Raw genomic sequence first — 13,643 nt, forward strand, 5'->3', positions numbered from 1 at the left:
TCTAGTTAAGGCTGTAGGGGTCATTGGGTCTAGTTAAGGCTGTCGGGGTCATTGGGTCTAGTTAAGGCTGTGGGAGTCATTGGGTCTAGTTAAGGCTGTAGGGGTCATTGGGTCTAGTTAAGGCTGTAGGAGTCATTGGGTCTAGTTAAGGCTGTGGGGGTCATTGGGTCTAGTTAAGGCTGTAGGAGTCATTGGGTCTAGTTAAAGCTGTGGGGGTCATTGGGTCTAGTTAAGGCTGTAGGGGTCATTGGGTCTAGTTAAGGCTGTAGGGGTCATTGGGTCTAGTTAAAGCTGTGGGAGTCATTGGTTCTGGTTAAGGCTGTAGGAGTCATTGGGTCTAGTTAAGGCTGTGGGAGTCATTGGGTCTAGTTAAGGCTGTTAGGGTCGTTGGGTCCAGTTAAGGCTGTAGGCGTCATTGGGTCTAGTTAAAGCTGTAGTGGTCATTGTGTCTAGTTAAGGCTGTAGGGGTCATTGGGTCTAGTTAAGGCTGTATGGGTCATTGGGTCTAGTTAAGTCTGTAGGGGTCATTGGGTCTAGTTAAGGCTGTAGGGGTCATTGGGTCTAGTTAAGGCTATCGGGGTCATTGGGTCAAGTTAAAGCTGAGGGATCATTGGGTCTAGTTAAAGCTGTAGGGGTCATTGGGTCTAGTTAAGGCTGTAGGGGTCATTGGGTCTAGTTAAGGCTGTAGGGGTCATTGGGTCTAGTTAAGGCTGTAGGGGTCATTGGGTCTAGTTAAGGCTGTAGGGGTAATTGGGTCTAGTTAAAGCTGTAGGGTTCATTGGGTCTAGTTAAGGCTGTATGGGTTATTGGGTCTAGTTAAGGCTGTAGGGGTCATTGGGTCTAGTTAAGGCTGTAGGGGTCATTGGGTCTAGTTAAGGCTGTAGGGGTCATTGGGTCTAGTTAAGGCTGTCGGGGTCATTGGGTCTAGTTAAGGCTGTGGGAGTCATTGGGTCTAGTTAAGGCTGTAGGGGTCATTGGGTCTAGTTAAGGCTGTAGGGGTCATTGGGTCTAGTTAAGGCTGTAGGGGTCATTGGGTCTAGTTAAAGCTGTGGGAGTCATTGGTTCTGGTTAAGGCTGTAGGAGTCATTGGGTCTAGTTAAGGCTGTGGGAGTCATTGGGTCTAGTTGAAGCTGTGGGGGTAATTGGGTCTAGTTAAGGCTGTAGGGGTCATTGGGTCTAGTTAAGGCTGTAGGGGTAATTGGGTCTAGTTAAGGCTGTAGGGGTCATTGGGTCTAGTTAAGGCTGTATGGGTCATTGGGTCTAGTTAAGTCTGTAGGGGTCATTGGGTCTAGTTAAGGCTGTAGGGGTCATTGGGTCTAGTTAAGGCTATCGGGGTCATTGGGTCAAGTTAAAGCTGAGGGATCATTGGGTCTAGTTAAAGCTGTAGGGGTCATTGGGTCTAGTTAAGGCTGTAGGGGTCATTGGGTCTAGTTAAGGCTGTAGGGGTCATTGGGTCTAGTTAAGGCTGTAGGGGTCATTGGGTCTAGTTAAGGCTGTAGGGGTAATTGGGTCTAGTTAAAGCTGTAGGGTTCATTGGGTCTAGTTAAGGCTGTATGGGTTATTGGGTCTAGTTAAGGCTGTAGGGGTCATTGGGTCTAGTTAAGGCTGTGGGGGTCATTGGGTCTAGTTAAGGCTGTAGGAGTCATTGGGTCTAGTTAAAGCTGTGGGGGTCATTGGGTCTAGTTAAGGCTGTAGGGGTCATTGGGTCTAGTTAAGGCTGTAGGGGTCATTGGGTCTAGTTAAAGCTGTGGGAGTCATTGGTTCTGGTTAAGGCTGTAGGAGTCATTGGGTCTAGTTAAGGCTGTGGGAGTCATTGGGTCTAGTTAAGGCTGTTAGGGTCGTTGGGTCCAGTTAAGGCTGTAGGCGTCATTGGGTCTAGTTAAAGCTGTAGTGGTCATTGTGTCTAGTTAAGGCTGTAGGGGTCATTGGGTCTAGTTAAGGCTGTATGGGTCATTGGGTCTAGTTAAGTCTGTAGGGGTCATTGGGTCTAGTTAAGGCTGTAGGGGTCATTGGGTCTAGTTAAGGCTATCGGGGTCATTGGGTCAAGTTAAAGCTGAGGGATCATTGGGTCTAGTTAAAGCTGTAGGGGTCATTGGGTCTAGTTAAGGCTGTAGGGGTCATTGGGTCTAGTTAAGGCTGTAGGGGTCATTGGGTCTAGTTAAGGCTGTAGGGGTCATTGGGTCTAGTTAAGGCTGTAGGGGTAATTGGGTCTAGTTAAAGCTGTAGGGTTCATTGGGTCTAGTTAAGGCTGTATGGGTTATTGGGTCTAGTTAAGGCTGTAGGGGTCATTGGGTCTAGTTAAGGCTGTAGGGGTCATTGGGTCTAGTTAAGGCTGTAGGGGTCATTGGGTCTAGTTAAGGCTGTCGGGGTCATTGGGTCTAGTTAAGGCTGTGGGAGTCATTGGGTCTAGTTAAGGCTGTAGGGGTCATTGGGTCTAGTTAAGGCTGTAGGGGTCATTGGGTCTAGTTAAGGCTGTAGGGGTCATTGGGTCTAGTTAAGGCTGTAGGAGTCATTGGGTCTAGTTAAAGCTGTGGGGTCATTGGGTCTAGTTAAGGCTGTAGGAGTCATTGGGTCTAGTTGAAGCTGTGGGGGTAATTGGGTCTAGTTAAGGCTGTAGGGGTCATTGGGTCTAGTTAAGGCTGTAGGGGTAATTGGGTCTAGTTAAGGCTGTAGGAGTCATTGGGTCTAGTTAAAGCTGTGGGAGTCATTGGTTCTGGTTAAGGCTGTGGGGTTCATTGGGTCTAGTTAAGGCTGTAGGGGTCATTGGGTCTAGTTAAGGCTGTAGGGTTAATTGGGTCTAGTTAAAGCTGTAGGGTTCATTGGGTCTAGTTAAGGCTGTATGGGTTATTGGGTCTAGTTAAGGCTGTAGGGGTCATTGGGTCTAGTTAAGGCTGTAGGGGTCATTGGGTCTAGTTAAGGCTATCGGGGTCATTGGGTCTAGTTAAGGCTGTAGGGGTCATTGGGTCTAGTTAAGGCTGTAGGAGTCATTGGGGTATTTAGAAAATAAATCACAGACAGTGTCACCAGCAATTAATGCTGGAGAGATCATTGGGTCTAGTTAAGGCTGTAGGAGTCATTGGGTCTAGTTAAGGCTGTGGGAGTCATTGGGTCTAGTTAAAGCTGTGTGGGTCATTGGGTCTAGTTAAGGCTGTAGGAGTCATTGGGTCTAGTTAAAGCTGTAGGGGTCATTGGGTCTCGTTAAGGCTATCGGGGTCACTGGGTCTAGTTAAGGCTGTCTGGGTCATTGGGTCTAGTTAAGGCTGTCGGGGTCATTGGGTCTAGTTAAGGCTGTAGGGGTCATTGGGGTATTTAGAAAATAAATCACAGACAGTGTCACCAGCAATTAATGCTGGAGAGATCATTGGGTCTAGTTAAGGCTGTAGGAGTCATTGGGTCTAGTTAAGGCTGTGGGAGTCATTGGGTCTAGTTAAGGCTGAGGGGTCATTGGGTCTAATAAAAGCTGAGGGGTCATTGGGTCTAGTTAAGGCTGAGGGGTCATTGGGTCTAATAAAGGCTGAGGGGTCATTGGGTCTAATTAAGGCTGAGGGGTCATTGGGTCTAGTTAAAGCTGTGGGAGTCATTGGTTCTGGTTAAGGCTGTGGGAGTCATTTTGTCTAGTTAAGGCTGAGGGGTCATTGGGTCTAGTTAGGGCTATAGGGGTCATTGGGTCTAGTTAAGGCTGTAGGGGTCATTGGGTCTAGTTAAGGCTGTAGGGGTCATTGGGTCTAGTTAAGGCTGTAGTGGTCATTGGGTCTAGTTAAGGCTGTAGGGTTCATTGGGTCTAGTTAAAGCTGAGGGGTCATTGGGTCTAGTTAAGGCTGTAGGGGTCATTGGGTCTAGTTAAAGCTGAGGGGTCATTGGGTCTAGTTAAGGCTGTAGGAGTCATTGGGTCTAGTTAAAGCTGTGGGTTCATTGGGTCTAGTTAAGGCTGTAGGGGTCATTGGGTCTAGTTAAGGCTGTAGGGGTAATTGGGTCTAGTTAAAGCTGTAGGGTTCATTGGGTCTAGTTAAGGCTGTATGGGTTATTGGGTCTAGTTAAGGCTATCGGGGTCATTGGGTCTAGTTAAGGCTGTCGGGGTCATTGGGTCTAGTTAAGGCTGTCGGGGGTCATTGGGTCTAGTTAAGGCTGTAGGGGTCATTGGGGTATTTAGAAAATAAATCACAGACAGTGTCACCAGCAATTAATGCTGGAGAGATCATTGGGTCTAGTGAAGGCTGTAGGAGTCATTGGGTCTAGTTAAGGCTGTGGGAGTCATTGGGTCTAGTTAAAGCTGTGTGGGTCATTGGGTCTAGTTAAGGCTGTAGGAGTCATTGGGTCTAGTTAAAGCTGTGGGGGTCATTGGTTCTTGTTAAGGCTGTAGGGGTCATTGGGTCTAGTTAAAGCTGTGGGAGTCATTGGGTCTAGTTAAGGCTGAGGGGTCATTGGGTCTAGTTAAGGCTGAGGGGTCATTGGGTCTAATAAATGCTGAGGGGTCATTGGGTCTAGTTAAGGCTGAGGGGTCATTGGGTCTAATAAAGGCTGAGGGGTCATTGGGTCTAATTAAGGCTGAGGGGTCATTGGGTCTAGTTACATTTAAGTCACTTAGCAGACGCTCTTATCCAGAGCGACTTACAAATTGGTGCATTCACCTTATGACATCCAGTGGGACAGTCACTTAACAATAGTGCATCTAAAACTTAGGGGGGGTGGGGTGAGAGGGATTACTTAACCTATCCTAGGTATTCCTTAAAGAGGTGGGGTTTCAGGTGTCTCCGTTAAAGCTGTTAAAGCAGTTAAAGCTGTGGGAGTCATTGGTTCTGGTTAAGGCTGTGGGAGTCATTTTGTCTAGTTACGGCTGAGGGGCCATTGGGTCTAGTTAAGGCTATAGGGGTCATTGGGTCTAGTTAAGGCTGTAGGGGTCATTGGGTCTAGTTAAGGCTGTGGGAGTCATTGGGTCTAGTTAAGGCTGAGGGGTCATTGGGTCTAGTTAAGGCTGAGGGGTCATTGGGTCTAGTTAAGGCTGTAGGGGTCATTGGGTCTAGTTAAGGCTGAGGGGTCATTGGGTCTCGTTAAGGCTGTAGGGGTCATTGGGTCTAGTTAAGGCTGTAGTGGTCATTGGGTCTAGTTAAGGCTGTAGGGGTCATTGGGTCTAGTTAAAGCTGTGGGAGTCATTGGGTCTAGTTAAGGCTGAGGGGTCATTGGGTCTAGTTAAGGCTGTAGGGGTCATTGGGTCTAGTTAAGGCTGAGGGGTCATTGGGTCTCGTTAAGGCTGTAGGGGTCATTGGGTCTAGTTAAGGCTGTAGGGGTCATTGGGTCTAGTTAAGGCTGTAGGGGTCATTGGGTCTAGTTAAGGCTATAGGGGTCATTGGGTCTAGTTAAGGCTTTAGGGGTCATTGGGTCTAGTTAAAGCTGTGGGAGTCATTGGGTCTGGTTAAGGCTGTGGGAGTCATTGGTTCCGGTTGGAGCGAGTGGTCGCATCTGCACGTCGCTCCAACGGGTAGTATAACTTTTTCATTATATTTCATTATATCACAACGGTTTGATTTGTCTTATCTTAGCAATTTCTTCTCAGCTAGCTACATAGCCGTCTTTGTATCAAAGATAATTGCGTAATTATCGTATTTCGCCGTCCTAACGTAGTCTTCACTAGCCAGCTAGCTAACGTCCACTGATTAGCTGCACTGAGAAACTATTACTATTTCACTCAACTGAACGACTTGATTAGTTTAGTGTTAGCTACCTACATAGCTGTCTTTGCTGTCTTCGTATCATCGTATCATCGTATCCAAGATAATTGTGTTGTTTAGGTTTAGAGTGTGTAGTCTTAGAGTGATTATCTTAATTTACCGAGGTTAGCTAGCCAGCTATTTGTCGTCCTTAACGTAGGTGACTCTGCTAGCTAGCCAACTCTGCTAGCTAGCCAACAGCTAGCCAACGCTAGCCAACGTCTTCTGTATAGAACTCAACTACCCGGTCGCATTCACAGGTTGTATCACTTTTTCACTTCATTTCATTACAGTACAACGGTTTGATTTGTTTGATCGTAGCTAGCTACTTAGCTAGCTACATAGCCGTCTTTGTATCAAAGATAATTGTGTAGTCTAGAGCGATTTTCTAGGTTCGCTAGCCATCTATTGTCGTTCTTTTAACGCAACGTAACGTAAACAACACTGCTAGCTAGCCTGCTAGCCCCCGAATAGCAACACTGCAGAAACTATTACACTCAACGGAACGACTTGATTAGTGTAGTGTCAACAACGCACCCACTGCCAGCTGGCCTACTTCAGCAGTACTGTATCATTTTAATCATTTTAGTCAATAAGATTCTTGCTACGTAGCTTAACTTTCTGAACATTCGAGACGTGTAGTCCACTTGTCATTCAATCTCCTTTGCATTAGCGTAGCCTCTTCTGTAGCCTGTCAACTATGTGTCTGTTTATCCCTGTTCTCTCCTCTCTGCACAGACCATACAAACGCTCCACACCGCGTGGCCGCGGCCACCCTACTCTGGTGGTCCCAGCGCGCACGACCCACGTGGAGTTCCAGGTCTCCGGTAGCCTCTGGAACTGCCAATCTGCGGTCAACAAGGCAGAGTTCATCTCAGCCTATGCCTCCCTCCAGTCCCTCGACTTCTTGGCACTGACGGAAACATGGATCACCACAGACAACACTGCTACTCCTACTGCTCTCTCTTCGTCCGCCCACGTGTTCTCGCACACCCCGAGAGCGTCTGGTCAGCGGGGTGGTGGCACCGGGATCCTCATCTCTCCCAAGTGGTCATTCTCTCTTTCTCCCCTTACCCATCTGTCTATCGCCTCCTTTGAATTCCATGCTGTCACAGTTACCAGCCCTTTCAAGCTTAACATCCTTATCATTTATCGCCCTCCAGGTTCCCTCGGAGAGTTCATCAATGAGCTTGATGCCTTGATAAGCTCCTTTCCTGAGGACGGCTCACCTCTCACAGTTCTGGGCGACTTTAACCTCCCCACGTCTACCTTTGACTCTTTCCTCTCTGCCTCCTTCTTTCCACTCCTCTCCTCTTTTGACCTCACCCTCTCACCTTCCCCCTACTCACAAGGCAGGCAATACGCTCGACCTCATCTTTACTAGATGCTGTTCTTCCACTAACCTCACTGCAACTCCCTCCAAGTCTCCGACCACTGCCTTGTATCCTTTTCCCTCTCGCTCTCATCCAACACCTCCCACACTGCCCCTACTCGGATGGTATCGCGCCGTCCCAACCTTCGCTCTCTCTCCCCGCTACTCTCTCCTCTTCCATCCTATCATCTCTTCCCTCCGCTCAAACCTTCTCCCACCTATCTCCTGATTCTGCCTCCTCAACCCTCCTCTCCTCCCTCTCTGCATCCCTTGACTCTCTATGTCCCCTATCCTCCAGGCCGGCTCGGTCCTCCCCTCCCGCTCCGTGGCTCGATGACTCATTGCGAGCTCACAGAACAGGGCTCCGGGCAGCCGAGCGGAAATGGAGGAAAACTCGCCTCCCTGCGGACCTGGCATCCTTTCACTCCCTCCTCTCTACATTTTCCTCCTCTGTCTCTGCTGCTAAAGCCACTTTCTACCACGCTAAATTCCAAGCATCTGCCTCTAACCCTAGGAAGCTCTTTGCCACCTTCTCCTCCCTCCTGAATCCTCCGCCCCTCCCCCCCCTCCCTCTCTGCAGATGACTTCGTCAACCATTTTGAAAAGAAGGTCGACGACATCCGATCCTCGTTTGCTAAGTCAAACGACACCGCTGGTTCTGCTCACACTGCCCTACCCTGTGCTCTGACCTCTTTCTCCCCTCTCTCTCCAGATGAAATCTCGCGTCTTGTGACGGCCGGCCGCCCAACAACCTGCCCGCTTGACCCTATCCCCTCCTCTCTTCTCCAGACCATTTCCGGAGACCTTCTCCCTTACCTCACCTCGCTCATCAACTCATCCCTGACCGTTGGCTACGTCCCTTCCGTCTTCAAGAGAGCGAGAGTTGCACCCCTTCTGAAAAACCTACACTCGATCCCTCCGATGTCAACAATTACAGACCAGTATCCCTTCTTTCTTTTCTCTCCAAAACTCTTGAACGTGCCGTCCTTGGCCAGCTCTCCCGCTATCTCTCTCTGAATGACCTTCTTGATCCAAATCAGTCAGGTTTCAAGACTAGTCATTCAACTGAGACTGCTCTCCTCTGTATCACGGAGGCGCTCCGCACTGCTAAAGCTAACTCTCTCTCCTCTGCTCTCATCCTTCTAGATCTATCGGCTGCCTTCGATACTGTGAACCATCAGATCCTCCTCTCCACCCTCTCCGAGTTGGGCATCTCCGGCGCGGCCCACGCTTGGATTGCGTCCTACCTGACAGGTCGCTCCTACCAGGTGGCGTGGCGAGAATCTGTCTCCTCACCACGCGCTCTCACCACTGGTGTCCCCCAGGGCTCTGTTCTTGGCCCTCTCCTATTCTCACTATACACCAAGTCACTTGGCTCTGTCATAACCTCACATGGTCTCTCTTATCATTGCTATGCAGACGACACACAATTAATCTTCTCCTTTCCCCCTTCTGATGACCAGGTGGCGAATCGCATCTCTGCATGTCTGGCAGACATATCAGTGTGGATGACGGATCACCACCTCAAGCTGAACCTCGGCAAGACGGAGCTGCTCTTCCTCCCGGGGAAGGACTGCCCGTTCCATGATCTCGCCATCACGGTCGACAACTCCATTGTGTCCTCCTCCCAGAGCGCCAAGAACCTTGGCGTGATCCTGGACAACACCCTGTCGTTCTCAACTAACATCAAGGCGGTGGCCCGTTCCTGTAGGTTCATGCTCTACAACATCCGCAGAGTACGACCCTGCCTCACACAGGAAGCGGCGCAGGTCCTAATCCAGGCACTTGTCATCTCCCGTCTGGATTACTGCAACTCGCTGTTGGCTGGGCTCCCTGCCTGTGCCATTAAACCCCTTCAACTCATCCAGAACGCCGCAGCCCGTCTGGTGTTCAACCTTCCCAAGTTCTCTCACGTCACCCCGCTCCTCCGTTCTCTCCACTGGCTTCCAGTTGAAGCTCGCATCCGCTACAAGACCATGGTGCTTGCCTACGGAGCTGTGAGGGGAACGGCACCTCAGTACCTTCAGGCTCTGATCAGGCCCTACACCCAAACAAGGGCACTGCGTTCATCCACCTCTGGCCTGCTCGCCTCCCTACCACTGAGGAAGTACAGCTCCCGCTCAGCCCAGTCAAAACTGTTCGCTGCCCTGGCCCCCAATGGTGGAACAAACTCCCTCACGACGCCAGGACAGCGGAGTCAATCACCACCTTCCGGAGACTAAGGCTGAGGGGTCATTGGGTCTCGTTAAGGCTGAGGGGTCATTGGGTCTAGTTAAGGCTGAGGGGTCATTGGGTCTAGTTAAGGCTGTAGGGGTCATTGGGTCTAGTTAAGGCTGAGGGGTCATTGGGTCTCGTTAAGGCTGTAGGGGTCATTGGGTGTGGTCTAGAAAAAACAACACTACACAAGTTGGAAAGACTCAAACCATTTTGACTCAAAGACTCAAACCAGTGTTTTCCAGGGCAGAAGTTGCTCACAGACTAGTGGAGGCTAAAACTTGGAATGGAGTTTACTTGATGGTATATTCATTTAGCCACGTCACACCTCAGGTAAGTCTCAAAAGCAAGTCCACTTTATACACTATGGACCCAAACACAGAATAACACATATAAACAGCTCAAGACGATAGGAGAAGCCTGGGACTGGGAGGCTGCCTTGGCTGCTAACGATTGTCCCGACACATGCCAGTGAGTGGTTTTTTGTGTGTGTAGAGTTGTTTTACGACTGTGCTGATAGCCATGCTGCCATATTTACTCCCCAGCAGTCACCCAATAAATAACAGACAGATCCCTCTGCCAGCTACGAGTCACCAGGCCAGGAATGAGCTTCATCAAAGCAAGGCAGCTGTGGGTGTGTTAGTGAATGTGTGTTTTTCTGTGGATGAGAGGCTGTGTGTTTGTGTGTGTGTGTGTGTGTGTGTGTGTGTGTGTGTGTGTGTGTGTGTGTGTGTGTGTGTGTGTGTGTGTGTGTGTGTGTGTGTGTGTGTGTGTGTGTGTGTGTGTGTGTGTGTGTGTGTGTGTTTGCGAGTGTGTGTGTGTGTGTGTGTGTGTGTGTGTGTGTGTGTGTGTGTGTGTGTGTGTGTGTGTGTGTGTGTGTGTGTGTGTGTGTGTGTGTGTGTGTGTGTGTGTGTGTGTGTGTGTGTGTGTGTGCGTGCGTGTGTGTGTGTGTGTGCGCGTGTGTGTGTGCTCGCGCTCCATCATCACCATTTAATTTAGTGGAGGGGCTTTCAGGGCAGTAATTCACTAAGAGGGCCTGACTGAGATCTGCAGGAGTGAGGAGGAATGGAATGCTAAATAACTCCACATTACTAGTGTCTGAGGGAAGGTCCTAGCCAGTCCACAGCGTCAGAAAGAGTAGTTACAAATCCTCAGCTCTTCAAGAAGCCAGGGCCAATAATACACCTGTCATAGGTAGCCAACCACCCACTCTGGGCTATGAGTGATTGAAAAGCACAGTATAACTAACGAGCCAATGGATAGGAGACTTCAGCTGTGGCTCAAACGTTTAATGCTGTCCGTCTAGTGCCTTGGTTTACTCAAGTGGCTAGATATGAGTAGACAAAAAACATTTAAAATGTTTTTTAAAATGTTTTTTTACCAGACAAGATGTTTGATCTTGACCACATCTTAAATTATGAAAATCAATATTGTCAATGGTTCTATGGCCAGTATGAGTTCAGTTTATTGTATTAGTATAAAAATGTAAGTAGCAGACAAGAGATAAACATAAGACAGTAAATGTTCTTACCATAGTGGGTTCAGGCTGCATCCCAGCATGGATGGCCTCAATCTGAGTTGGTGTAAACTGGATGGTATTTCTGTTCAAACACACAAAGTTATCACTCATGGTTAGAGAATTTTAAGCAACATGTTGAAAGCTTGAGAAGCAAAACAAGAGCTGTTTTCAACAATATTTCGATACTTTGACTCCAAGTATCAATGTGTAGTTGTTTATATATATATATATATATATATATATATATATATAGGAAATAAAACACTGAAGCTAAGTGATCAGGGCTGGTAGGAAACAACATGTCTACAGGCAGACACAAGGCTAAAGGGGGGGGTTCACAGGTCAAGGTATAGCAGGTTTGGACAGATGGTCTGGATCGACAGACTTCATGGGGACATACAGTGGGGCAAAAAAGTATTTAGTCAGCCACCAATTGTGCAAGTTCTCCCACTTAAAAAGATGAGAGAAGCCTGTAATTTTCATCATAGGTACACTTCAACTATGACAGACAAAATATGGGAAAAAAACCAGAAAATCACATTGTAGAATTTGTAATGGATTTATTTGCAAATGATGGTGGAAAATAAGTATTTGGTCACCTACAAACAAGCAATATTTATGGCTCTCACAGACCTGTAATTCTTTTTTAAGAGGCTCCTCTGTCATCCACTCGTTACCTGTATTAATGGCACCTGTTTGAACTTGTTATCAGTATAAAAGACACCTGTCCACAACCTCAAACAGTCACACTCCAAACTCCACTATGGCCAAGACCAAAGAGCTGTCAAAGGACACCAGAAACAAAATTGAAGACCTGCACCAGGCTGGGAAGACTGAATCTGCAATAGGTAAGCAGCTTGGTTTGAAGAAATCAACTGTGGGAGCAATTATTAGGAAATGGAAGACATACAAGACCACTGATAATCTCCCTCGATCTGGGGCTCCACGCAAGATCTCACCCCATGGGGTCAAAATAATCACAAGAACGGTGAGCAAAAATCCCAGAACCACACGGGGGGACCTAGTAAATGACCTGCAGAGAGCTGGGACCAAAGTAACAAAGCCTACCATCAGCAAGGGCATTGAGGATGAAATGTGGCTGGGTCTTTCAGCATGACAATGATCCCAAACACACCGCCCGGGCAACAAAGGAGTGGCTTCGTCAGAAGCATTAAGGTCCTGGAGTGTCCTAGCCAGTCTCAAGATCTCAACCCCATAGAAAATCTTTGGAGGGAGTTGAAAGTCCGTGTTGCCCAGCAACATCCACAAAACATCACTGCTCTAGAGGAGATCTGCATGGAGGAATGGGCCAAAATCCCAGCAACAGTGTGTGAAAACCTTGTGAAGACTTACAGAAAACGTTTGACAAAGTATTGCGATAAACTTTTGTTATTGACCAAATTCTTATTTTCCACCATAATTTGCAAATAAATTCATTAAATCCTACATGCATTTATTTTTCTCATTTTGTCATTCATCGTTGAAGTGTCCCTATGACGAAATTACAGGCCTCTCATCTTTTTAAGTGGGAGAACTTGCACAATTGGTGGCTGACTAAATACTTTTTTGCCCCACTGTATATATATATATATATATATCTAGTGGAAGCCCTAGGAACTGCAATCTGTGAGGTATTGCTTTCATATTAAAAATGACAGCCATAGGAATCAATGGTGGGCTGAACATTTTTAGAAACTTTAGAGTGTTTTCTATCCAATACTACATGCATATGCATATCCTAGCTTCTGGGCCTGAGTAACAGGCAGTTTACTTTGGGCACCTCAGTCAAGCAAACTTCTGAATACTGCCCCTTAGTCTTAAGAAGTTTTAATATGTACCAAAATCTGATCAAATGTGAAAAGAGGGACCTACATGTCAATCACATTTTAATGAGTGTTGAACTATGTGATATCCTTCCTGTGTGTCAAATTCTTGAGCATCATCTTCCTTTTCATTTCATTTTGTGAAATGTAAAACAAAACATATTTCTTCAAGCATTGATGTAATTTTGAAGGAGCTTGTGTTAGGACTGCACAATATGGGCAAAACATCTAATTGTGTGTTTTTTACTGCGATTGTGATTTGATTTGAAATATTTTCAAACCACTTGGGTGATCTGTGGAAAAATAGAAATTGAATGATTATTCTAATGATATAGTTGAAATACAGTGTTTGGCATAACAACAGATTAAAAAGCCAGGGAGGAGTTTGTTGTGACAGGGTAGGAACCAAAATGTTGGTCTGTGTTTCCCGGGGCACAACAGCTAGAATTGAATAGGTGTTATATTAGGACAACAACTTTAGAATATGCTTAGTTATTCCTCTCTGATTCAGAACATGCCATAGTACAAACATGATATATACAGTGCATTCGGAAAGTATTCAGACCCCTTGACTTTTTCCACATTTTGTTACGTTACAGCCTTATTTAAAAATTTATTAAATCGTTTTTTCCCCCCCTCATCAACCTACACAGTTTGCTAGCCAGATTTGCCCTCTCAGTTAGCTAGTTAGCATTAGTGGCTAATGCAAACATTCTTGGACATGAGCAGCTTGCTAAGACTAATACGCATTTTGCAGATAGCAAGAAAAAATAATAGTATAATAAAGAAAACATTGATTTATGTTAGGAAGCAAAGTGGAAAGTAGAATCGTTCTTGTTTACAGTTGACTGTAAATGTATTGTATGCAGAGTGAATTTACAGTGATAACCGCTGCCATGCTTGAATAAGTGACAGGGGGTGGGATGGTGTGCATGGGGAAGCAGCCTGTAGGAGAAAGGCAGGGAGAGACGGCACGAGGAGTAAACTATGAAAACGGACGTTGCACATGT

General features: G+C 47.1%; 1 pseudogene; it reads right to left on the bottom strand.

The window, feature by feature from the left end:
• Positions 1-13,643, bottom strand: part of LOC124046941 — a 118,889-nt pseudogene that overhangs the window by 61,550 nt on the left and 43,696 nt on the right.

Source organism: Oncorhynchus gorbuscha, linkage group LG10 (assembly GCF_021184085.1).
Source record: "Oncorhynchus gorbuscha isolate QuinsamMale2020 ecotype Even-year linkage group LG10, OgorEven_v1.0, whole genome shotgun sequence".
NCBI lineage: Eukaryota > Metazoa > Chordata > Actinopteri > Salmoniformes > Salmonidae > Oncorhynchus > Oncorhynchus gorbuscha.